Here is a 17,228-nt window from a genome sequence, read left to right on the forward strand (position 1 = left end):
CGCCACTCACCGAACCGGAACCGGCTGCTAGGCAAAGGAGTTTCCGGCCGGGCGCGGAACGCAAAGCCCGGGAACCTTCGTGAACCGGAACCGTCTTTATAGCACCGGAAGACGGCTAGGCAGCCGCCGAGGAGGGAAGGGGGTGGGGCAAGAGGTCAAAGAGCAGAGAGTTACGGGCTCGCGGGACGCCTGCGCGAGGTGGCCAGGCCTGAGAAGCCAAGGGAGCGTTTGAGTCTAGTCCTTATCTCCCCGTCACCCTCAGACGCGGCTTTTTCTCTTTCTCACACTTGGAGTACAGTTAGTGCGTCCGCCGTCCTTCGCTTTTCTCTGTCCCTCGGCTCCCTTACCCGCTGTCTTCTGGTTCCGTTCGTTGATTTTTTTTTTTTTTTTTTTTTTTTTTAACGCTCAGGTTTCCATGGTAGCTTTTCGCTGTGGTCCTGGATTTGTTCTCCCTTCCTTGACAAATGAGGATTTGAGATCTTAAGTCTATTTCGAACTATATCTTCTGGAAATTAGTGTGCATCTTGTCTGATCACAGGAAGTGGGGCTAGGGGAGAGACCAGAGACTGGGAAGAGAAACTTTGGGAACACCTTGGCTTAGACTCCGACAACACGCAGACCCTTACATAAGTGGAGGAATTTAAAACAGTGATTTCTAATGGGGCTCACCAGAGGTGTTAAACATGTAATCATGCCAGACTTTTTAAGAGAGGATAATGGAGAAGAAATAAGTTTGTTCATTCAGATTACTTACCAAGCTCCTTAATTTAGTAGGCCTGTGGCTCAGACCCTACTTAGAAGCCTTGAAGAGGTGCTTCAGAATAGGTATTCTAGACCCAGTTGACTGCCTGTCTGAATTCAGCCCTGAAGTAGGGAAAAGCTCTGGAACCTCCAGCCTTTCCCATACTCTCAGCAACTGGAAAAGGGAAGGAGGCAAACTTGCTTGTTCAGGGATCCTGACTTGTATATATAAAAGTAGATTATTTATATCACCTTATATACTGGTGTTTTTATGTGGCTAAGTCCTAAAACTGGCAGTCTTAAGTATGCCTAGATTATGTCAATCTTTGAGACTTTAATTATTCCACAGATCTATTTAATTGGATTAAACTCTCTTTATTTCTAGGAAATAGCCATGGATAAAGAGGAATTTCATGTGAAATTTTTCATGTGTGTGGTTCAGTCTCGCCGAGTAGTCAGGACGGCTGAGAGCACAGGTATCATTAATTGTGCTACAGTGACAGGGGACAGGTTTTCTCGGAGCTGTACAGGATGAGAATTTCTGGTATAATTATAGACTTAAGGGGTGAACTGACCTATTTACTTCTATTCCTAGTTTGAAAAATATTTGTCATGTGTTATTTCTTTTCTTTATAAGTATAAGAGAGATGTTATCCTTATCCCAGACAAATAAGGAAGACTTGGGGAGTTGAGTCAGAATAAGATTTGTGGAACATGGGGTGGGTATTGATTTCTATTTAATTTATGGATTATTCTAATCTGTCTGGGCTCATTTGTGGGAGTCCTTGTTGTTACTCTAATAGGAACCCCCAAATATGTAAGTCAAGGCCCAAAGAGAAGTGGTTTTCTACTCTAATTGGTAGTAATATGTTCTGCTTTGCCTCTGTTATTATCAAAGCAATCGAATCTTCTGGAGGTAAACTAGTTATTTATTGAAAACAATCATCACTTCTTTTAATCTTTTTCACTGTATTTATGGAAAGGGAGTTCTTGCTAGCTAAGCCTCTTAGGCAAAATAAATGTGTAAAGAGCATCCTCTCCCTGAGTCCCACCCTGAGGGTGACCTACAGCTATTGCTCCTCAGATGAGGAAGCTTCAGCTTCCAACGTGATCATATCAACGCAACATGCAAAGACAGATCTCTTGAAGATACTAGAAACTATGGATGAGCCAAACACCATGGGACCTGTTCTTGAAACTGGTGAGGCATGTGGGTAAACAATGTGGGTGGGTGTGAAAAGAGGTATTGGATAGCAAAAGGTTTATTCATAGTAGTATGAGTCACAGCAGGCCAGAGTTTAAATTTTAGACACAAGGGGGAAAGTGTGTGTGGAGAGAGAGAGGAAGAGTGAGAGAAGAACTGTAGAGGGAAGCATGGTTCTTTTTCATTTCCTCACTATTTGTCTTCCTTTTGTTTGTCTGTTGCTGTAACAAAATTGCTCAAGGCTGAGTAATGTATGAAACAAAGAGATTTTGCTCACAGCTTAGGAAACTTGAAGCCCAAAAGTGGGTAGCTTCTTTTTTTTTTTTTTTTAATTTTTATTTGGCAATACGATTCAGTTCTACATATCAGCCACGGATTCCCTTGTTCTCCCCCCTCCCACCCCCCTTCCCCTTCCCCCCAACCCACCCCCCACTCCCGCCTCCTCCATGGGTAGCTTCTTTTGTTTGGCCTCTGCCAAGGATTCCCTTGGCTGAGCCACATCATAGCAAGATCATAAGCAAGAAAGAGAGATCATGTGATGAAACAGAAGCCAGATAGTGGGGGAGGGGCCAGTTTGTCTATTTTATAACAGCCTTCTTTCACAAGAACTAACTGGGGTCCACAGGAACCCCATCCATTACTTCCCAGGTTAGTACCTCCAATAACCTGATTACCTTCCACCAGACCCCACTCTCAAGGTTTCACCTGTTCCTAACATTGCTGCACTGAATACCACATTTTCAATACATGAAACCTTGAAACACTCAAAATGTAGCACGAATCCTAATTGGTCTTAATGAAAAACCTGGAGCCAGATATGGGGGTAAATGCTGAAAGATCAGACTGACAAAGGAACGAGCCACAGTCACCTCTCACCTCACCAACTCCTCATACAAAGAGGACTGAGCTCCTGTCTCCTCCCAACTTATATTCCTTTCTCTGCCCAACCATAGCTCTTCCTGTCTCTACCTCCCTTGTGCTGGAAGTAAAGCCATGAGATTCCAAGTGCTAGGATTAAAGGTGTGTGCCACCACTGCCCGGCCTCTATGGATAACTAGTGGCTGGCTTTGCCCTCTGATCTTCAGGCAAGCTTTATTTGTTAGAGCATACACAAAATGTCATCAAACAATTCCAGGCCATAGCGATGTTAAGTCATTTGACTACCATGTTACTATAAACTATTTAATCTGGCTTCCCTATTGTTAGTAAAATATAAATATAAAATATAAAAATGTTAAACTTCTACCTTTAATCTCAGCACTCAGGAGTCAGAGGCAGGTAGATCTCTGTGAGTTCAAGACCAGTCTGGTCTACAGAGCAAATTTCAGGACAGCCAGAGCTACACAGAGAAACCCTGTCTTGAAAAAAACAAAACAAACAAACAAAACAAAACAAACAAAAAACTGGTGAAACTTCAATTAATAGATTAAATTAAAGGGTTATTATGTTACAAAATGATTCCAAAGACACTAAATTTTACCCTGGGAAAAATTGAACAACAGGTTTCTCTTGTATATTTTAATGAAGATTCAACTCACCAATACTTCGTATTAAATTTTAAAAACATCTATATGTCTCTTCTCAACTAATATATCTTTATTGGAGCCAGTTCACTGAAAATACTTCTTTAGTTTCCACTGTGAGTCAGTGACATATTACAAATGATATGTTATAAAACGTGCTGTGTTTTTCTGTTGCTGTGACAAAATGTTCTTGCCAAATAACTTAAGGGAAGAAAGATTATTTCTACTCACAGTTTCATATGTTTCAGTCCACTTTACTGGGGAGGACATATGGGGAGAGTTGTTCACATCAGGGGACTGGAGGTTGAGAGTTAAGCCTGTGCTTCTGCACGCCCTCCATCTCTCCTCCCTCTTATTCTGCCCAGGATTCTAGCCTATTCGATGGTGCCAGCAATACACAGCACCAGCTTTCCCTTCTTAATAACACTCTCTGCAAGCACCCTCACAGACATGTCCAGAGGTATGTTTACTAATTGCCTGTATGTGTACCTAACCCAATCAACCTGCCGATCTACCGAGAGTTTTTTGTTGTTGTTGTTGTTGTTGTTTTTTTAAACATTTATTTATTTTGTAAACAGTGTTCTGCCTGGACATATCCCTGCAGGCCAGAAGAGGGCACCAGATCTCATTACAGATGGTTGTGAGCCACTATGTGGTTGCTAGGAATTGAACTCAGGACCTTTGGAAGAGCAGCCAGTGCTCTTAACCGCTGAGCCATCTCTCTAGCCCGAGTTTTTAAATTATTTTGTAAAGTTAGAATACAAAATAATGCATTTCATCATGACATTTGTGCTAATCAAACTGACTCCTCCCATTTATGTGTGTATGTATGTGTAAGTTTGTAGACAGATAGATAGACATATGACTTATCATTATTCTAATACTTACAGTTCAGAAAAGTCCTAGAAATTATTTAGCTCAAATTCCAGAAGGAATTTAGGGCTAAAAAGTTTTCCTTGGGAAGTTAAAAATTGGGGTCTAGAGAGATGGCTCATCAGTTAAGAGCACTAGCTGCTCTTCCAGAGGATCCTGGTTTGATTCCGAGTCCACATGGTAGCTAACAACAGCCTGTAATTACAGCCCCTGGGGATCTGACACCCTTTTCTGGCCTCCATAGATAGTGTATACATGTGGTGCACACATACATGAAGCCAAAACACCCATACACATAAAAGTAAAATAAAATTTAAAATAGAGGTTAACAATTGAATTAACTACTTGAGGGCCTAGGCAATAGATAACAATATTTATTCATACTTTTTGAGAACGTGCTATCTGAACTCCTTGTATTAGACTCGATAGAAGATGAGAAAATGAACTAGATGCTTTCCCTATTCCTCAGGAGCCAACGTTCCAGGAAAGGCGATAAATGAAATTGCATGTAAGTTAAGAGGTTGGTGATGCTGGTTCAAAATATTGAATTTCTAAAGATCCCATAGAGATGTAGGAATTAGTGGTGCCAGGCAAGTACTTAGGCTATCTGGATAGGTCTAGCATGGATGCAGGGACCATTATCCCACATGATCTCAAACCTAATGCTGTCTTCTTAGTATATCTAGTATAACAAAACTCATGAAAAAAATGGCTTATATTCAAGAGTATTAACTTATTCACATACGTGGGGTACCTGTTTGGCAACTGTGAATGTCCCTTTACTCTGACTTGCTTTGCCCACACAGTCAGCAGCTGGCACCAAACAGTGACTCCGGCCAGCAGCTTTGTTCCGCCAGTGAATATGTTCAGGTTGTTTCCCAGGTGCCCTATCGTTCCTAAATTCCCCATTCTCGTTTGCTCTATACCTACTACTCACCTCATGTGAGACTCAGTGGGAGTCCAGCTCCAACCTGCTCCCACCTTTTGAAGAGTTCTTAGGTAGAGGAGAGAGGAATTAAGAAATGATAGCTAGGCCGGGGCGGTGGTGGCGCACGCCTTTAATCCCAGCACTCGGGAGGCAGAGGCAGGCAGATCTTTGTGAGTTCAAGGCCAGCCTGGTCTACAGAGCAAGATCCAGGAAAGGCGCAAAGCTCCACAGAAAAACCCTGTCTCGGAAAAAAAAAAGTGATAGACAGAAAAATAGACCTAGCCAACGAGAAGAAAGACAGAAACACAAAATAGCTTCAGGAGGGCCTGGGTCAATACCCACCAGGCTCCAGGGCAAAAAGCTGCTGGCGCCACAATAGCTGGCTGGTGCAGACCTCTTCAAAAGAGACCTCCATGCAGCCAGCATGAACCTTAAAGGAGCCATGCATTTCTTCACCATCAGCAAACAGAAATGGCGTGACTTTAGCTGCTGGCTCCAAGTCTGCTTATTTTTACAGTCCTGGTCCATCTCTCATCTCTGGACCGCCAGCCCAGGGACCCTGTGTCCTGAAGTCCCCGCTCTCAACCTCCTCACATCACAAGGGCTCAAACCTCCTCCCAGCCGCTATGAGCTGTGGCTTCCTCAGAACCCATTACCTGCCCTGCTGGTGACTCTGCATTCGGCACTCCAGTCCAGGAGTTTGCATGGCCAATTGCTGCCCTCAGGGCAGCCCTACGCTTCACCCTGCTGCTGGGAGCTCAGGCTGGCCTCCGGTGAGTCTCCACCATTCAGTCTGGAGTGCTGCTGCTGCCTGCTGCCACTAAGGGCTCAGACCCCGAACATTTCATTGCAATGAGGATTCCAAAACCTTCCTGCTCTCGCCACACCAGAGCTCATCCCACCCCGTGTCCTGTCACACAGCAGTTTCCCCCTGGGTCTGCACTGCCTCTGCCAAGGCTCCACCCTTGGGGATGCTGCCTGGCCTCTGCAGGGCTTTCCCACCCCCACCCCAACGCTGCTCACGGTAGTCAGGCCTACCTCGGTGTCCCCAAATGCACACATGCTCCTGGTGTGTGCTCCGAGGGCATCTTTCCCTGCAGGCTTTTTCTCTAGCACAGCTGCCACAGCACCCTGAGCTCTCACTCCTCAGCTGCCCACATGGCTCCCCACCTGCATTCTCCCGGGACAGCCCTGGCTGGGCTCTGGCCTCTGGGGACGCTGGCTCCCGGTGACAGACCTGCTCTGGTCGGTCGCTGGGGTCTGAAGTTTCTGCTTCACTCTCCCACTGCTGCTGCTTTCTGAAGCTGGCAGTCTCTGAAGCAGCTTTTCACTCTCAGACGGCCAGGTTCACAGTGTTTGCTCAGTCCTGGACTCTGCTTTCTGCGTCCCAGGTCCCGTACGTACGTACTCGGGGGTGAGGGGATCTACTCTAAGTTTCTATTACCTCTAAGCCTTCACAATATCCCTATATACCTAAAGCCTATTCTACCCTAATATACCTAAACCTATATTTCTCAAGCTAAACTTCACAAAACTTACATGACTTACTTTAATAGAGAGAGACACACACAGAAACAGAGACAGAGATACTTGCTGTAGCCTAACTTTAACTACTCTGATTTATATTTACAATTTTACTCCCAAAGAATAGAATATCACCGCCTCAACTTAATTAATTACTGGATATACCCTCTGCTCCACAGTGTTCTTTCTCTTTATCCTCCATACCTAAGTCCCTGTCCGGGCACCATCTGTGGGAGTCTGTGGGAGTTCAGCTCCAATCTGCTCCCAGATTTTGAAGCGTTCTTAGGTAGAGGAGAGAGGAATTAAGAAATGATAGATAGCCAGGCGGTGGTGGCACATGCCTTTAATCCCAGCACTCGGGAGGCAGAGGCAGGCGGATCTCTGTGAGTTCGAGGCCAGCCTGGTCTCCAAAGCGAGTTCCAGGAAAGGCACAAAGCTACACAGAGAAACCCTGTCTCAAAAAAAAAAAAAAAAAAAAAAAAACCCAAGAAATGATAGATAGAAAAATAGACCTAGCCAATGAGAAGAAAGACAGAAAAATGGATAGCTTCAGGAGGGCCTGGGTCAGTACCCACCAGGCTCATCCTTTATTGAAAAGGGCTTTTTATAATATGCCAAGGGGAGGGCCAAAAGACCTCCCCCTTGCAAGATCAAAGCACACCAGACAGCCAAGTGTAGACCCTTCCAAATACTTGGCAAACACTCCTGTGGCCAAAGCATCTCCTTATGCAGCCCTGCTGAGTAAGTTCTCACTAGGAAGCCTCTATGGGCTCGCACAACCTCAAACCCCCTTTGCTCTGATGACTAATTTGAACTTAGTTCGCTAATTTGCACTAACCATTATCTCAGGGACAAAATTAGAATATTCAGCTTCTGCATTTGAACATAGGCCTCATGGAAGAGCCTCTCATAATCTTTCAGCTTTCCTCCAAGAGAAAGGAAATTAAGATTCTTCCAGCCTCAGTGAGGCCTCCATACAGTCTTTCTGGGTTGCCTCCATCTTTCCTTCCATTTTATTATTTCTTCTTCCTGTCTGTCTGTCTGTCTGTCTTCTTTTTTTCTTTCTACTAAGGAAGTTTGTTGACCACATACTATGTCAGGCACTGTGTTTAGCACTGGGAACAGAAGTGGGAACAAAACACGCATGTCCTTCATGGTTATAGAATTAGAATGGTGTGAATTCAGGGAAGGAAAGCAGAACACAAACTCAGCATAGAAAGCATGGGACTAACTCAGGACGGCCAGAGGAATGACTGCAGTAGCCAGGTAGAGCAGAGAAGCGTTTTCCAGAAAGGATAGTTGGCTCTGAATCTGGGAAGAGATTAACTCATTGGAAAGGTAATATGGCCCAGTAAGACCTGAGCACTGGGAAGAATGCCCAAAGGATTATAAGAACAAGACCAGTGGAAGAGATGATTCAGAGGTTAAGAGCACTGACTGTTTTTCCAGAGGTCCTGAGTTCAACTCCCAGCAACCACATGGTGGCTCACAACCATCTGTAATGAGATCTGGCGCCCTCTTCTGGCCTGCAGGTAGAACACTGTATACATAATAAATAAATAAATCTTTTAAAAAAAAAATAGCTGGGCGGTGGTGGCACATGCCTTTAATCCCAGCACTCGGGAGACAGAGCCAGGCGGATCTCTGTGAGTTCAAGGCCAGCCTGGTCTACAGAGTGAGATCCAGGACAGGCACCAAAACTACACAGAGAAAACCTGTCTTGACAAACAAACAAACACACAAACAAACAAGAACAAGACCACACAATGTCTTCTAGATTCTGTTAACATTTTCCCATTATGGGAAATCAACCAAACAAAAACAAAATCATTTCACCACAAATTCATTTCCTTAACAGTTACAGGGTTAGTGAGGTGCTCTGTTCTGTTTTGATTTATGGTGCTAAATAGTAAATCCAGGAGCTCATGCATGCTAGGCAAGCATTCTACCATTGAGCTACATCCCCAGCCCTCATATTTACTTCTTTCCTGGTTTTGTGTGTGTGTGTGTGTGTGTGTGTGTGTGTGTGTGTGTGTGTGTGTGTGTGTATGTCTGTGTGTGTGTGTGTTAGTGTTGTGTTTCTCTTCTTTGGTATTTGTTGGTGTGGAATTATCTATTGCCTGAGTTTTCATGGATGTGTTTAACTTCCTTAGGTTGGATTTTTCCTTCTAGTACTTTCTGTAGGGCTGGATTTGTGTATAGGTATTGTTTAAATCTGGTTTTATCATGGAATATTTTGTTTACTCCGTCTATGGTGATTGAGAGTTTTGCTGGGTATAATAGTCTGGGTTGGCATCCATGGTCTCTTAGTGTCTGCATAACATTTGTCCAGGACCTTCTAGCTTTCAGAGTCTCTTTTGAGGAGTCTGGTGTTATTCTGATGGGTCTGCCTTTATATGTTACTTGTTTTTTTTTTTCCTTTGCAGCTCTTAATATTTTTTCTTTGTTTTGTATGTTTAATGTTTTGATTATTATGTGGCAAGGGGACTTTTTTTTTTTTTTTGATCCAGCCTATTTGGTGTTCTGTAAGCTTCTTGTATCTTCATAGGTATTTCTTTCTTTAGGTAGGGAAAGTTTTCTTCTATGATTTTGTTGAATATATTTTCTGTGCCTTTGAGTTGGAATTCTTCTCCTTCTTCTATCCCTATTATTCTTAGGTTTGGTCTTTTCATGGTGTCCCAAATTTCTTGGATGCTTTGTATTACGACTTTTTTGGCTTTAGTGTTTTCTTTGACTGATGAATCTATTTTCTCTATTGTGTTTTCAACGTCAGAGATTCTCTGTTCCATCTCTTGCATTCGGTTGGGTATGCTTGCATCTGTAGTTCCTGCTCCTTTAGTTAGAATTTCTATTTCCAGTATTCCCTCAGTTTGTGTCTTCTTTATTGTCTCAATTTCAATTTTCTTTTTTCTTTTTTTTTTTTTTTTTTTTTTGGTTTTTCGAGACAAGGTTTCTCTGTGTAGCTTTGTGCCTTTCCTGGAACTCACTTGGTAGCCCAGGCTGGCCTCGAACTCACAGAGATCCACCTGCCTCTGCCTCCCGAGTGCTGGGATTAAAGGCGTGCGCCACCACCGCCCAGCACAATTTCAGTTTTCAAATCTTGAACTGTTTCCTTCATCTGTTTAATTATTTTTTTCTTGGCTTTCTTTGATTTCTTCCAATTTTTTGTTTGTTTGTTTGTTTCTGTTTCTTTAAGGGAATTTTTTATTTCCTCTTTAAGGGAGTTTTTCATTTCCTCTTTTAGAGCCTCTATCATCTTAAAGCCATTTTTAGGATTGATTTCTTCTGCTGCTTCTGCCTTGGTATGTTCAGGTCTTGCAGGTGTAGAATCACTAGGTTCTGATGGTGTTATATAGGTCTTTATGTTGTTGCCTGTATTTTTGCACTGGCGTCTACTCATCTCTTCCTCTGCTCGGTGCAGGCGGTGTCTGTGTCTGAGGGTGCCTCTCTTGTTCCAATTGATAGTCTTGGTCCACTAGGAGTTCTTGGTCAAATCGGTGCTGTTGGGCTTTGTTTCTCCAGGAGCAGCTTAGTCTAATCAGTGTTAGAGGGTTCTGTCTCAGCGAGCAGTTGCTCCCAATTGATGCAGGGTGAGCTTATGGCTCCAGTGGTTGTTGGGTTCGCAGGGGCTGTTTTTTTGTTTTGTTTTTGTTTGTTTTTGTTTTTGTTTTGGGTTTTTTTTTGTTTTTTTTTTTGTTTTTTTTGGTGAGGCAGCAGGGAAAGGTAGCTGTCTGGTCCCTGGGACTCCAATGGGTAGGGCCTAGGGGCTAGAGACCTGGTCTGCCAGTCTGGAGATGGGGCCTTACCTGTTCCTAGTCGATGTAGGGTGGGTTTATAATTCTGGTGATCTGGTTTGGTGGTTGGACGGCTCCTTCTCTTGCATTCTCAGGTCTCGGTTTGCTCATTCGTTAACTCCTCAGCTGATCTTGTTTCCTCAGACTGCAGACTGTAGGCTTCTGAACCTCTCACAAATGGATCTCAGCTGAGCAGGTTGATCTGTAGGGCAATCTCACCAATGCCTCCAAGTTGTTGGGCTTTGCAAGATCAGCAGCTGGGCCCTAGGTTGGCCTCGGGCAGAATGTTGGGGTCCATTCTGGTCGCATCCCACAGAGACAGCTCCTTCCCTGAGTGCTCAGATTCCTAGAACTCAACAACTCCTGAGACGATCCTGTTTCCACGAATCCTCAGACTGAAAGCCTCTGAGTCTTCACCCAAATGAATCTCCCGTATTTGCTTCTTAGAATGATCTTCAGTCTCTTGGTAGATGATGGTTTAGAGAGGAACAAAAGTAGGGTCCTGCCTTAGGTGGCTGCCACTGCCTTGCTCTGTTCTTTGCATGCAAGATAGTGGTGAGGAAGTCATGTCATCAAATAGCATAAGTGAACCCAGAGCTGTGAACACAAAGATGTGCCCAGACCCTGACCGGCTAGCCTACTGCTGCCTCTGCTTTTCTGAAGAAAGGGAAAAGCCGTAGACACCCCTCCCAGAGTGTTCTAGTCCTTGTTCCAGGTGGAGTTACGTAGGGAGATGCTGCACTCTGGTGTCCAGGAAAACGGAGCACATGTTTGCTTCGGGCTTCATAGAGGAGCAGGTAGAGCTGCTGTCCCTCCAGCTCTTTATACGGCCCATCACTATAAACAGCTGTGCCCTGTGCAGTGACAGGCTAGTGTGCGTATGTATGCTTCTGAAGTACAGAAACTCAACTACCAACCACCGTAAGATACGTGGTCCTGCACTGAGGCACCTCAAGGAACATGACCACATGGGTCACATAGGCCTCTCTTCCTACCCTTAAGTCCTGCTCCCCAGCTTTTGTAAAGAGTGGCAGTTAATATTCCAGAATACCCAAGATACTGCTAAATATCTCACAATGCACAGGCATTGCCATGACAAAGAGCCATGTGCCCTTTGCTGAGACAGTATTACTGAGACTGATCGTAATCTTGGCTATTTCTCAGTCATTTCCTCCAGTTTTTGCGATTGTCATGAGCAGTCACACTAGAAGCAGTTTCTTTTTAAATGTTCAGAAGTCGTTGCAGTTCTTTCAGGAGGTATAGTGACACCGTTTTCGTCCCTGTGTGAGAGGATCTCACCACAGTTCCCTCACTCAACACATGTGAGACATCTCACTGGAAGAGAAACCCCAAAGAACACAGGAATGCATTTTTCAATGTTTTATTATAAAAACTGACCCCAGCTCATTAGTGTTTAGTCTTTATTCTTAAGATGGTGTTTCTATAAATAACCAGTGTTCTTCATCATAAAAATATACATGGTATTTTTATCTTGTCTGTATCTCAATTTCCTTCTGGATAAATTACCCAGTAGGATATTCAGCATCGTACGATGTACTGAATGACATCTGGTGTCTAGTTCGAATACATTGTGGTATCTTCTTTGTTTTTTGTTTTTGTTTTTGTTTTTTGAGATAGGGTCTCTCAAGATAATCCTGGCTGTCTTGGAACTCACTGTATAGATCAGGCTGGCCTTGAACTCACAGAGATCTGCTTGCCTCTGTCTCCTGAGTGCTGGGATTAAAGGTGTGTGCCACCATGCCCAGCCGTTGTATGTCTTCATCATATGTGTCTTTTGGTAGGTTTGTGGCCTGCTGTCTAGCCAAGGCTTCTGTATGTGTGCAGTTGCCTCCCCAGCGTTCACTCTTGTCCTTGCCTAAATCAAAAGTATCCAGGGTCTATCAGAGTAGTAGAGTGTGTTGTATTTTAAAACTCTCATATGAGTTGTCTTACAACTATGGTCTATTCCTCATTACTCTAGCCTTTGACAAATAAGTGGATGCCACTGAGAATACTTTCATGGATCCCCTATGTGCTGTGTTCTTTGTCCATTTCATTACTTCTCGCCTTGCAAGAGTCCAGTATCTAATGTTAAAAGGTCCATCTCGTGACCATGGAAATGAAACTCCACTCCACAGAGGGCACTGTGGCGAAAAATCACAACTGAGTGGGCTCCCCCTGTGGCCTTTTTTGCGTGTCAGTACTAGTCCTAGATTTGTTTGTTTTTATCTTCAGACTTCCTAATACTTGAGGGACAACATGATTGCTCATTTATGCTGCAAGAAACAAAACCAAAGGCAAGATAGCTGAATGTGGGACAGAGCTGCCTCCAGGGGCAAAGTTTTGGGGCAACATGCAGCTTTGTGGGCCAGGCTCTGGTCCAGCAGACCCAGCTGCCCACTTAATGTAAATCCCCACTGTGCCTAAGGACTTCACTGGTAATCAACGTGCCTCGGTAACCAGTGACTCTTGTGACTACTTCTTACTGAGTGGAAAATGGAAGAGCATTCTAAGGAATAATGCTCTCCTCACTACCTCCTGTTACAGCTTCTCTGTAGAAGAGAAGACCTCACTATCATGTGCTTCCCTTCGTCGGACGCCATTTTTGCTCATGCCCACTACTGCCATTACCCTAAACCCTAAATTCGAATTATACATTTCAAAGGATGAAGAAGTCTGAAGTATATTTTATTCCAAACCAAGTTTTCAAGCAATGATAATGCCTAATTCTTGTACTTCAGTAATTGAGACAGACAAATTCAAGAGTCCCCAGGCTCTTCTCCAATGTCTTCTCAAGTCAAGACATTGGCTTTCTTTTTTTGGAAGAAGGTATGCGACATGCTTTTGTAGCTGCATTACACTGTCCCAACAATGAAACTGACCTGAGTTTTCTCAAGGATTTGAGGTGTCATATAACTTCTGCATTCCTTTCCTGACCCATCATCTGAGTCTGCTGACACTCTCTTTAGGCACTCCAGCTTGTATGATGATGTTCAGATGCCTCCCTTATTCACCACATGTTAGCCTGTAGGTTCCATTCGCCAATGTTCTGCTCTCAGGGATGCATTTCAACTCCAGTTAGATGGAGACTGAGCATACACCGTGTTTTCTAGAACTACTTAGATCCAAAGATTGTCTCCATCACCAGTCCAGCAGCGATTTATGAATTCAAACTCTGACTCACTAAGTAAATGGAAAATAGATAGTTGAAAGTGCCTCATCCACGTTGTTACTATTCATGGAAACTTATACTCTGAATGTAAAAGTTGTCTGAGGAAGGAAAATTTGGAAAAAGAAAAATGTTCTGTTTTGAGGTTTAAAATATGAAGGCAGGAGAAGCCATTGGTAATGAGCTGTCCTTGTATGGCCTCAGCCTCTGTCTTTAGTGTTGGAAAACTGTGTTCACTGGTGCCTCTTCCCTGAGCAGTACTGAGTGAATAATATCAACGATTTACTATTCTGATCTGTTTTTCACTTTATTTACTTTGAACTAACATATTCATGTCATAAGAATTTGATAAATTACAGGTGTTATGGGGTTTCTGACTTATTCAGTCAGATTATTATTCTAAGTCTAATAAAAATAAATAAAATAACTAAAATAAAAACCCAAAAGAGAAAAAGTTCTTTCTAAAAATTATATAAAAGCGAGTTCTACCCTGTTTAGTTTCCTCTGCGTTTAGCATCTTGCATGGGCACAGCACACTTGTTGCAACTGATGAGCCAATATTGATATGCTGTTACTAACTGAAGTCAGTAGTTCACATTATGTAGCCCTACAAGTTTTGAGACATGTATAATGTCATACATGTACCCACCATTACAACATTACTGAAGGATTTCACCTCCTTCAAGATCCTCCATGCTCTGCATATTCCTCTCCTTCCTATTTCAAGCCCCAAGTAACCACTGATCTTTTATGTTCATAGTTTTGCCTTTTCCAGAATGTCAGAAAGGTAGACTCTTATATAGCAAGTACCCTTTTCAGACTGCCTGACTTGCTGAGAAAGATGCATTTAAGGTTACTCCATGTCTTTTCATGGCTTGATAATTCATTTCCTTTATTGTTGAATAATACTTTGTTGTATCAATATACCATGCTTTCTTTACCTATTTACCTCTTGAGAGATGTCTTGGTTGCTTCTAGTTTGGAGCAACCATGAATAAAGCTGCTGCACATATGTATGTGCAGTTTGTGTGTGTGTGTGTGTGTGTGTGTGTGTGTGTGTGTGTGTGAGCATACCATAACTTGTTTATGATGTCTGTGGTAAACCCACATTTACCTGTTCAGAAAAATGTTAAGGTATCTTTAAAGTGCCAACAATTTCTGCCAACAATGAATTGTGTTCACTAATGTTCAGTGTGGCCTTGCAGTATAGTGGCTAATTTTATTATTCTATTAATAAATAAAGCTCAGGAGTCAGATATTAGGGTATAAACCTGTGGAAACAAAAGCAAAACCTCTTCCCCAATGTAACACATATCTTGGTTTCCATTCTGAGGTCAACACATCTTCGAAGTATACAGGCTGATTTAATTCAGTAGTTTTTTTCTATTATCCAATGTCTCTCCAACAGCTGCCATTCCTTTCTCACCAGCATTCAAAAATTTAAAGTTAATAGAGCATTGTGTAATCTATATCTGGGGGTCTTTGTTACCCCCTTTCTGTTTATTAAGCATATCTTTTAAAGTGTAATTAGATCTTATAAGACAGGCCCACAACTAGCTGGGAGGGTTTGGGGTGAGTGGGGGGAAGCCGGCGGTGGAGGCTCCGCTGTTTTGGTGTGATCTGTGGCCCCATGTTGGGTGTCAGATATAGTGACTACTTTTATTGTTCTATTAATAAATAAAGCTCCAGAGTCAGATGTTAGGGTATAAATCTGATAGATCTACAGAGTGATGGAGAAATGATCAGCTGACTCTCCTCTCCCCCTTCCCAGATTGAAAAGGCACTCAAATATTCCCAAGCCCCTCCATATTCCTTCCTGTGTCTCCCTATCTTCATCTGGGTCCACCAGAAAACTCTGGTTTATTCTGGCCAGCTGAATGTGAACTCCACCCTCTGAATCAAAGTTTAACTCCATTGGTGGTCTTGTGGTGACAATATAAACAAACCTCCCACAACACTATAGTCTCACAATTATTTGGTCTTATCTTTTCTTATCTGAGTCATTTGAAAGGCAAGAAAGAGTCTCTCACTGTTTTTCTCACAGCTCCTGATGACAGAACAAATGAGTGTTTTTTCTCGTGCTTTTTTGCACCTCTATGTCTTCTTTGATGAATGTCTGCTCAGATCCTTTGCCATTTTTAACTATTTTAATTATTAAATTTGAATTATTAAACTAAAAGAGGGTTTTTAATGTATAAATATTTTTTTTTTTTTTTTTTTTTTTTTTTTTTTTTTTTTGGTTTTTCGAGACAGGGTTTCTCTGTGTAGCTTTGCGCCTTTCCTGGAACTCGCTTTGGAGACCAGGCTGGCCTCGAACTCACAGAGATCCGCCTGGCTCTGCCTCCCGAGTGCTGGGATTAAAGGCGTGCGCCACCACCGCCCGGCTAATGTATAAATATTTTAAAATTGGTTCTCTAATAGGTTTGAGCTCCCTACAATGTGTACATATTCAATGTGATCATATTCCCCCTCCCTCAACTCTTCCCAGATCTGCCCCACCTCTTTTCTACCCACCCAACTTTGTGGGGTTTTTTTTTCTTTTAACCCTTCAAGACCAATGTGTGCTGTCCAAACATTCTCTCTCTCTCTCTCTCTCTCTCTCTCTCTCTCTCTCTCTCTCTCTCTCTCTCTCTCTCTCTCTCTCTTCTAGCAGCTAACACTTGCCATTTGCTCCATGGTTGGGATTTGTCCAGCTCCTCTCTCCATGATGGATTTGGTCTGGCCTTGGCTTGCATGGGTTTCAGGCATGCTATTGAAATTGCTGTGTATTGGTATCTGCAGTATCCTGAGGTGTCCAGACGATGATTTTCCTTGTAGTCATTCACCACCCCTGCCTCTTACATTCTTTCTGACCTCTGGACGTGATTCATGAGCCTCTGGGGCGGAGGGGTGACCTCTTATTTGTTGCACTTTGTCCAGTTGTGGGTCTCTGTGTTTATCTCCATCTACTACAGAGAGAAACTTCTCAGATGAGGGTTGAGAGATGCGTTGATCTGGTGGTGGGTGTGTGCGGAAAGCAGTACAGAAAGGCAGGCATGAGGTGGGTTTCCAGGCACGTCTGAGAGCTTTCTTTCCTCTACATTCTGGTCCTTTATCAGATACACAATTTGCAAACACTTTCTTCCGAGAAACAATTGTGGAGCTGACTGTGGCAGTTTTGAGGGAAGCCAAGGCAAAGGGCGCGGAGCGGAGGGTCTGAGCTTGGGATGCCGGTGGTGCTCAGGGAGCACCAAGTCACTGTTCTCAGAGTTCCCAGAAGTCTCCCAGAGGTGCTTGCTCTCTTCCAAAAAACCCTGCAATCCTGCTGCGGTCGACTTGAGGAGAGGCTCTTTCCTTTTGGTACCCTGCTAGCTGGGATAGCCCTCGTTTCTCTCGTAGAAGTGATGCAAATGTGGAGTGGGAGTTTTGTCGGTTACTCTACAAGAGATACCAGTGTTGGGTGTTTCTTAAAGGCAGGGATCTAATACAAAGT

General features: G+C 43.3%; 1 protein-coding gene and 1 long non-coding RNA gene across 2 annotated transcripts in view; one reads left to right on the forward strand and one right to left on the reverse strand.

Moving 5' to 3' along the window:
* Nucleotides 1–114, reverse strand: part of Senp1 (SUMO specific peptidase 1) — a 67,175-nt gene extending 67,061 nt beyond the window's left edge. The window contains exon 1 of the mRNA XM_052748819.1: nt 11–114. The gene's annotated coding sequence lies outside the window, so the exon portion shown is untranslated. The remainder of the gene's footprint in view (nt 1–10) is intronic.
* Nucleotides 115–189: 75 nt separating this feature from the next.
* On the forward strand, nt 190–2,034 carry LOC128117034 (uncharacterized). The gene is made up of 3 exons (XR_008220686.1): nt 190–301; nt 1,127–1,217; nt 1,826–2,034. It is a non-coding gene; the product is annotated as an uncharacterized LOC128117034 (long non-coding RNA).
* Nucleotides 2,035–17,228: the final 15,194 nt, after the last annotated feature.

This window comes from Peromyscus californicus, unplaced genomic scaffold (assembly GCF_007827085.1).
Source record: "Peromyscus californicus insignis strain IS unplaced genomic scaffold, ASM782708v3 Scaffold_20__1_contigs__length_68692818, whole genome shotgun sequence".
Classification (NCBI taxonomy): Eukaryota; Metazoa; Chordata; class Mammalia; order Rodentia; family Cricetidae; genus Peromyscus; species Peromyscus californicus.